A 9,385-nucleotide genomic window follows, 5' to 3' on the forward strand; every position below is an offset into this window, starting at 1 on the left:
GCTCGGTTTCGGGGTCTCGCGGCGCCCGAGTGACCCCGGTGTGAAATTTGCAGGGGTCGCGTCCGCAGTCGGCGGTGTGTACACCCCCGTGTGGCGTTCCCACGCTTGGAACCCCGGATCTGTCCCCGGTCCTTCCCTGAATCTGAAATTGTGTGGCGTTTAGGAATTTACGTGGGGAATGGATTCGGAGAGCCATCTTAGGAATTCCCCTCGGCCGCGTCCTGCGCGCCCGTACGTGGTGCTTTTAGTGGCCTGTCGTCGCTGTGTCCTGGAGGCTGAGCGGGGTTCCGGGTGGCGGTGCCGCCTTTGTCCTGTCCTCAGGGATGCGTTCTGCTAGCGAGAAGGCGCTGTCGTTAGAGTTGCCATTTCCTCTACCTGCAGTCTAAGTCGCAGTGGGCGCTGAGTTGTCGTGTTTCTCATCTGGATTTTCTGTGAGATAAATGCCATGACTTAGGGGAAAATGTAGGACTGGTGGCACCCAGATGGGCGTATTGGTTTTCTGAGTGCCTTTATTTTATGGTAAAATTCTGAAACGCATTTATAGGAAAGTAAGAACAAAATCCTTGTTTCGACCTACAATTTCTACGTTGGGAATCCCATTTCTGAAGGAAAGCACCGTTTCTCTGCATTTTCAGCCTGGAGGCTGCTCTCTTGCAACGCTACACTCAAGGACGTNTGTTTGCAGGGGCTTAAGCTTCGACCTCACGGATCCGTAGATCCTTCTTTGGCATCAGGGCTTGTTGGGTTTCGAAACGTTGGGTTGAAAATGAATGATTGCCTTGTAATGGAAGGAGAGCTGGGTGAGGATCAGACGTCCGAGTTGGGTCCTGGGTCTGCTACTTTTTAGCTGTGTGACCGTGAACAAGTCAAGGTCTCAAGCCTGGAATTACCTCTAAAGTAGGAGTAAAAACACCCCAGTGGCCGAGGGCTTTTCCTGAGGATCAAAAGGATGCTGCACCCAGGGTGCTGGTCAGACAGAACGCCGGGCACCGCGTCTTGTTGGTGCTGCGGCTCTAATTTTAACCGCTGGAGATAAGGCATCCGGAAGCCGTTCCTCCTTCCTTCCTGGTTCTTGCTGGCCAGTGTGGAAAAGGCGGTATGGTGTTTGGAAATTTTGAAAGCAGGTTTAGTTAAATACCGTGCTGGTTAGTTGTACTCTGTACTGCAGTAAGGTTGGAGGATATCTAGGAAATTTTGATTGGCTTCATCATTGTGTAATGTTTAATTATAGATACCCTGTTAGGGACCTGGCTTACATTTTCCATATGGTACGCTGAGACATTTTACCTCCGTTCCACATGGTGAGAGTTTCTAGTCTCTTCCTTATCGTGTTTCTTTTTTAAGAAGTGTGCTTAGCTGGCAATTGGGAAATTTCATGATACTCAAAATAATCAAATACTACTTTAAAAAAATTAAGGCTGTTAGCTATTTAAAACACACTGCTTGTGTTTTAAAATGCCTTCTAGAAACATGGTATTTCTCCTAGTCTCTCTTTTGTGGCCTTTAGGTCTGTATTTCCTTCTTGATCCCTAGAAATACTACTTGTAGGATTGAGTCCTTCCTCTGTTAACACAGTTGGAGCTGGTTGTAAATTTAAGAGGTTTTACAGACATGGCATTCTTACTTGGTCCCATCTTAAACTATGTATCCAAGATGTAAATGGTTTTCCTTACTTGACTCTGAATTTGGTGTTCATCATCATGCTGAATTACCAAAGGAAGATTGGATCATATTTTGCATACTTTGTATAGAGTTATACGTCCTTTTTTCCTCCTACTTCATGTTGGGTTTTTTTGTTTAAAATTTTTATTTAAATTCTAGTTAGTTAACATATAGTGTAATATTGGTTTCAGGAGAATTCAGTGATTCATCATTTACATGTAACACCCAGTGCTCATCACAAGTGCCCTCCTTAATACCCATCACCCATTTAGCCCGTCTCCCCACCCACCTCCCCTCCAGCAACCCTCAGCTTTTTCTCTAGAGTTGAGTCTCTTATGGTTTGTCTCCCTCTTAGAGCAGTACTTCCTAATAGGAATGTAATGGGAGCCACGCAAATATGATTTTCTAGGAACTGCATTTAAAAAAGTGGTATTTTGGGGCGCCTGGGTGGCCTAGTCGGTTAAGCATCCGACTTTTGCTTAGGTCATGATCTCGCGGTTCGTGGGTTCGAGCCCTGCGTCGGGCTCTGTGCTGACTGCCAGCTCAGAGCCTGGAACCTATTTCAGAGTCTGTATCTCCCTCTCTCTCTGACCCTCCCCTGCTCACGCTGTCTCTCTCTCTCCTAGAAGTAAATAAAAAATATTAAAAAAAAGGTATTTTAGTAATGTTTTTTGTTATGTTACAATTTTTGTAATGTATATCAAAAGCATTGTTTTAACATGTAATCAATACGAAAAATTTACTAATATATTTTACTTTGTTTTTGTTTTTTTACTAAGTCATTGAAATCTGGTGTGAATCCAGTGTGAATCTAGTGAAGTTTGATATTTATAGCACATATCAGTTTATAGTAACACATCTCAACTGCTAAGTAGCCACATGTAGTTAGTGGCTGCCATATTGGACAACACAGGTTTAGAGTATATTTATTTCAGTTGTTTGAGAATTGGCAGTTAGTGTTGTAGTGTCTGTGCTAACTTTTAATTGATCGGATGGTTACTGCAGCACCCAGTCTCAGCTGTGGGCAGTAAAGGGGAGGGTATCTGGCCGTGTTCTCATCTGACACAATAAAGCCTTTGAATAAGTCTTCGATTTTCCTGTTACGCAAAGTTCCAGGACTATTTACTTTTAAACAAAGTTACATTTTGGAATTTTCCCTTATTAAAATAGTATTGTGTTCTAGTGTCTGTAATCATTCACCTTTTTGCCAGTGGATGACATTTTTAAAATGTTTTCCCAGGGCAGTCGGGTGGCTCAGTCAGTTGAGCATCTGTCTCTTGATTTTGGCGCAGGTCATGATCCCACGGTCATGGGAGCCGTGGTGAGTGTGGAGCCTGCTTGGGATTCTGTCTCCCTCTGCCCTTCTCCCTTATTCGGGTGCATGTTCTCTTTCTCTGTTTTAAATAAAAAAATTTAAAAATTAATAATCGAAAAAAAGGACTAAACTTGGGTCTCTTAACTCCCATTCCAGAGATGTTTAAAATAAATAAAACTGTTACAATAAACTATTAAAAAATAAAAAAAATAAAAATAAATAAATAAATAAAACTGTTTTCCTAAGAAGAAATGGGTTGTACTTTAAAGATTACTCGTTGGCTTGTGCAAGAATGTTAATAAAGATAGCCTGGTTCAGAGCATGAAAAGAATGAAAACCGTCTTGCTCATTGGTCAGCATCTTTCTTTTCAAAAGAGAGTGAGCATTTTGCAACTGGTAAAACTTGTGCGAAGGTGAAATATATCTGAGGAATGTTGCTAAGGATACTTTTTTCTCTTCTGGAATGTTGACGTGAGTAAATGAAGTTCTGTGGTTCTAAAGTGTTTTATTCATAAGGGAAGTACTCCGGTGTTTTGGCAATGTTTGCAGCGAGACTCCCTACCTACAGTAGGCACCACACAGTATGACTAGCTGATTCTACTCCTTTCTGTTCTAGGGGCCCTTTCAACATATTGATTATATAGGCTGTGGGTTAAATTAATTTGTGGTTAACATTTAGCTTTCATTAAACAAACATTCACTTATTTCAGATACTTCCTAACTATACAGAAAAAATTTTGAGGTATTAGGTCTTTCTTTCTTTCTTTTTTTTTAGATGCTTATTTTTGAGAGAGAGAGAGACAGACAGACAGACAGAGACAGAACATGAGCAGGGAGGGTCAGAGAGAGAGGGAGACACAGAATCTGAAGCAGCTCCAGGCTCTGAGCTGTCAGCACAGAGCCCGATGCAGGGCTAGAACTCATGAACTTGGAGATCATGACTTGAGCTGAAGTCGGACTTTTAACCAACTGAGCCGCCCAGGCACCTCTGGTCTTTTCTTTTTTTAAACTATCAGCTGTCATGTAATTGATAAAACGAACTGGAAGAAGGGAGAGTTAGGTTCTAGTCCCTAGTTTTTAGTAATTGTGTAAGCTTTGGACTTCATTTCTTTGGACCTCAGTTTCTCATCTGTGAAATGAGTTGGTCTTAGTGATTTCCAGCTGTTTATGGTTGCCCCAAGAGTTAATACATAGGTACTTTCACAAAGGTCAGTAATCAGGCTACGTCAAAGGTTGAGGCAACCTGACACTTGTTTTGACAGCCCTAATAGTAAACTTGTTCACGGCCCAAGTATCTTTGTGTGATAGGGCAGATAAGAACTCAGTAGGTGTTCACCATTATTGTTAATTAATAATTTAGTCACTTGATAGGCTTGAATTGTATCCTAATTTAGCAAACAGAACAATGACGACTAGAGAAGATTTAAAGAAAAAAAAATTTTTTTTAGTGTTTATTTTTGAGAGAGACAGAGCGTGAGTGGGGGAGGAGCAGAGAGAGAGGGAGACACAGAATCAGGCTTCAGGCTCTGAGCTGTCAGTGTAGAGCTGGATGTGGGACTCGAACTCACAAACCACGAGATTGTGACCTGAGCCGAAGTCAGACGCTCAACCGACTGAGCCACCCAGGCGCCCCAAGATTTTTTTTTGAAACTCTGGTTTCCTTAAAACAAATATTACAGGCATAATATTGCCATTTAAAATAATTCCAGGCTTTAGATTGCCCACAGATTCATAAAAAGCAAAGCAAAGTCTCAGTCACACACAGGTGTGTGTGTAAAAGCTTGTCTTACAGTTTTATTGAACTTAAGAATCGTCTGTACAGATAGCTCTTAAAGGCTGCAGTATTAAATGTGGCTCTACCTTCCTATAGCTCGGTTTGGTAATAGTGAGTACTCAGTGACTGGTATTTGTCATCAGGCATTAAGGCACTGTGTCATAGGTTTTGTGGTGGTGTCTTTGTTTTTATGGAGAACTGAGGCTCGAGAAGTAAAGAAACTTGGCTAAGGGGCTCCAGCTAATAAGTGGTAAAACGAGGTTTGAAAACAAGCTGACTCAAAGCCTTTGCTCCTGTCCTTTGTGTCGGTCACTTGGGAAGTTTGCTGTAGTCAAGGCCTTTTGCTGTGGCTGCTAGTGAATTGAGTTGGGCTAAATTTTTCCCCTTAATGCTCAAACAGAGCTTAATATTTAAAAGAATCCCAAGGTGAATCCTTTTTTAATGCCAGTATAGTCAACATACAGTGTTATGTTAGTTTCAGGTGTGCAATATAGGGATTCAGCACTTCCGTGCATTACTCAGTGCTCATCCTAAGTGCGCTCTTAGTCTCTTTTACCGGTTCCCCAGCCCCATCCACCTCCCCTCTGATAGCCATCAGTTTGTTCTCTGTAGTGAAGAGTCTTGTTTTTAGGTTTGCCTTTTTCCTTTGTTTTGTCTCTTAAATTCCACATATGAGTGAAGCCGTATGATATCTGTCTTCCTCTGACTGACTTATTTCACTTAGCATTGTACCACTAGCTCTGTCCATGTCATTGCAGATGGCAAGATTTCATGTTTTTCTGGCTGAGTAATACTCCAGTGTGTGTGTGTGTGTGTGTGTGTGTATCTTTTTAAATTAGTGTTTTCATATTCTTTGGATAAATAGTAGTAGAATTGCTGGATCATATGGTAGCTCTACTTCTCACTTTTTGAGGAAACTCTGTACTGTTTTTCCACAGTAACCGCACCAGTCTGCATTCCCACCAACAGTGTTCAAGGGTCCGTTTTCGCCAACACTTGTTGTTTCTTGTCAGAGCCCGATGCAGGGCTTGAACCCATGAACTATGAGATCATGACCTGAGCCAAAGTCAGACGCTTAATCGACTGAGCCACCCAGGCCCCCCTGAATTTTTAAGTTTGTTTTTTTTGAGAGAGCACGGGTGAGTGGGGGAGGGGTGGAGAGAGCTTATCTGTGCAGAGCCTGATGCAAAGCTGTATCTTACAGCTGTGAGGTTATGACCTGAGCCGAAATCAGGAGTCCAACGCTTAACTGACTGAGCCACCAGGTGCTCAGTGATAAAGTGATAAAGTCACTTTATCACTTTTTTAATAAAAAAGTGATAGTTTTCATCATCTTGAGTTTGGGGACAGCTCTGTTTAAAAATTTTTTTTTATTATATTTATTTTGAGAGGGAGAGAGACAGAGAGAGTATAGACGGGGGTGGGGCAGAGAGCAAGAGATACACCGAATCCCAAGCAGGCTCCAGTCCCCCAGCTGTCAGCCCAGAGCCCTATGCTAGGTAGGCTCAAACACACAAACCGTGAGATCGTGACCTGAGCCAAAGTCAGATGCTCAACTGACCGAGCTCCCCAGGCACCCTGGGACGACTATTTTAAATGTAAATGTAATTTTCCTTTCTCAGCATTCTACTTTATTTTTTTTTATTTCTAGGATAGAGAGAGAGAGAGAGAGAGAGACAGCGTGAGCAGGGGAGGGTCAGAGAGAGAGGGAGTCACAGACTGAAACAGGCTCCAGGCTCTGAGCTGGCAGTCAGCACAGAGCCCGACGCGGGGCTCGAACACACGAACCGCGAGATCATGACCTAAGCGAAAGTCGGACGCTTAACCGACTAAGCCACCCAGACGCCCCCTCAACATTCTACTTTAAACCTACTATACCACTGTATATGCCTTAGAGTTACTTAGGATTTTTAGCATAATAGGAACTTAAATTATCATCGTGTTAATTTGTATTGAAGTTATGTAACTGGTTGTCAACATGTGTTTTGTGTGTGTTTTCACAGATGGGCAATAATTTTCAGCAAAAGTTTGGTGGTATTTTGATGCCCAGAAGTATTGTTGCCATAGTTATTTCACAAGCAGTGGTTCTAGGGATGAACTTAGAAATGGTGATAACCAAGTTCTGTTGTCACACTTTCTTGGCCCAGTGGCTTTATTTCACTGCAAATATAGCTGTATGGCTGCTGTTCATAGTAGTTGAGAAGCAAAAGCTACTGTTACTGGATTTTGTAAAATAAAAATCTACCTGGTGACAGGTAGAGCATTAAAGGACCGTGAAAATGAGGTTGTTCTAAAATTAATAAATGGAGCACCTGGGTGCCTCAATTGGTTAAGCTTCGTACTTTGGGTCAGGTCATGGTCTCACGTACATGGGTTCAAGTCCCGCATCGGGCTCTGTGCTGACAGCTCAGAGCCTGGAGCCTGCTTCAGATTCTGTGTCTCCCTCTCTCTCTGCCACTCCGCTGCTCACTCTGTCTCTCTGTCAAAAATAAGCAAACATTAAAAAAAAATTTTAGGGGTGCCTACATGGCTTAGTCGGTTAAGCATCTGACTTTGGCTTAGGTCATGGTCTCACATTTGGTGAGTTCAAGCCCTGAATCGGGCTCCATGCTGACAGTATGGAGTCTTCTTGGGATTCTCTCTCTCTCACTTGTTCTGTCTTTCTCAAAATGAATAAACGTAAGGAAGAAAAAAAAATTTTAATAAAAAATTAAAATTAATAAATGACATTTGAAATATTAGTGTATAGTTCAGTACAGGATCTTGCTAGTAGGATTGTTAGTATACCTACAGAAAATGTTAACTGAAGTTTTGGTAGAATCATGATCTATAATGTATGTCATGATTTAACTGTCATAGCTGAAGCAGATGCAAAGGCCCTGTGGTAGGTCCACGCCCAGCATACTGAAACAAAAGGAGCCCTGTGTGGCTGGATCAGAGTGTGTGAGAGGGAGAGTGGGGGAGTTTAGGATCTTTAGGACCTTACAGGTTATTCATACAGGCTATTTTAAAGACAAAAGATACGGTGAGAAATTTCTATTGGAAGAAATGAAACAGTGGTTTGTTTTTTGTGTTGTAAGTTCTGAATAGCTGGCATTGCCAAGGTGTAGCAGGCGAGTCCCGGTGTCCATCAGTCCCAGGGTTCTGGCTTCACCAATGAGCTCTCTGACTTTGGGTGAAGTTACTTGACCCCTCAGTTCTTAAACTGAAGATAATAATAGCAAATTTATTGGGTGATTAGGAGGATCAGGTTGATTATTATGGTGAAAGCTGCGTGGTGTGTAGTAAATGCTCAGTAGATGTTAGTTGTTGGGGATGAGTCTCATTTCCTCTGGGAAGCCTTTACTACCTTTGCCTTGCCCAGATCTACTAGTAGGGATATTCAACCTGGTGCGTCTTTTTCTTCTAAGCTATAATTCATATACCATACATTCATTTTTTAACATGTACAATTAAGTGGTTTTTAGCATATTCATAAGGGTGTATGGCTGTCACCCCCTCTAACTCCGAACACTTGGCCTGAAGTGTCTTTGTTGTACTCGCCACACTTGCAGTTGAAACATTCGTTTCTGTGACTATTTGGTTAATGTCTGTTCTTGTCCTTGGCTGTAAGTTTCATGAGAGCAGATGCTGTCTCTCTCTGTTTGCCCCTTACTACCAGTGCCTGCCTAAGGGACCGGCCACGGAGTTGGTGTTCAGTGACAGTTTGTTGAATGAAAAGAGAAATCATGTGTATAAAGTAATTTGGACACCATTGTGAAGAGGGGTGTGTGTGTGTGTGTGTGTGTGTGTGTGAGATGGGGTTCACACTTGATCCTGTGGATGGTCAGAAACCACCAGACATTTTTAAAAAGTGCAGTGATGTAATCAGATTTGTAAGGAAGTGGGATAATTCTGAAGCCGGAGAGAATAGACTGCGGAGCCAGGGAGCCTGAAAAAGCAGGAATGGCAGTCAGGAGACCAAGTGGTGCAAGCCAGACTTGACCCGAGAGATCTGGTCAGTGGGTAAAAGAGCGCCACTGGAGTGTGTATGCGTGTGGCAGTGTGGGCATGATGGCTTGTGAGCAAAGACCCACGTGTAAGTGTGCGTGTGCTGGAGAGAGACAGGAAGGAAGTACAGTGGCTGGAGCCGAGGATAACAGGTTCATTGCGTCAGCAGCCAGGCTTGTCTTTCCTTTAAGATAGAGACCTCTTGAGAAGGAGTCTGTTTTAAGGGCTTAAGGGGACCAGTGACCTTCATTTTGGTTGTATTGAGCTCGAGATGTCTGCTGTATCCAGAAGGGGTTATGCTGGAATCTTAGGGAAAATAAATAAAAAGAAAAATCATTGGCCCTGTGTTAAGTGGTTTTTAACATTGTGGTTCAGGCATTCGAGATTGCTGCCTGGGTGGCTGTGGCGTACCACACCCCAGCCCTCCGACTTGTCAGTCAGCACCCCCCACCCCCACCCCGGGCCCCACGAGACCAGGCCGACCGCCCGGGGAGGGGCTGGCCTGGCTCCCCGCCCCTGTGCTCTCAGCGCCGGGCCGGCCTCGCCTGCACACTTGTCGTGGCCGTGTGTCTGTGTCTGCACTCCGATAGTTTGTGCTCTGCTCTTCCTCTGTTGCGTGTCCGTATTTCTTTTTCTTTTTTTTA

Source organism: Crocuta crocuta, unplaced genomic scaffold, assembly GCF_008692635.1.
Source record: "Crocuta crocuta isolate KB4526 unplaced genomic scaffold, BGI_CrCroc_1.0 scaffold8, whole genome shotgun sequence".
In the NCBI taxonomy this organism is placed as follows: domain Eukaryota; kingdom Metazoa; phylum Chordata; class Mammalia; order Carnivora; family Hyaenidae; genus Crocuta; species Crocuta crocuta.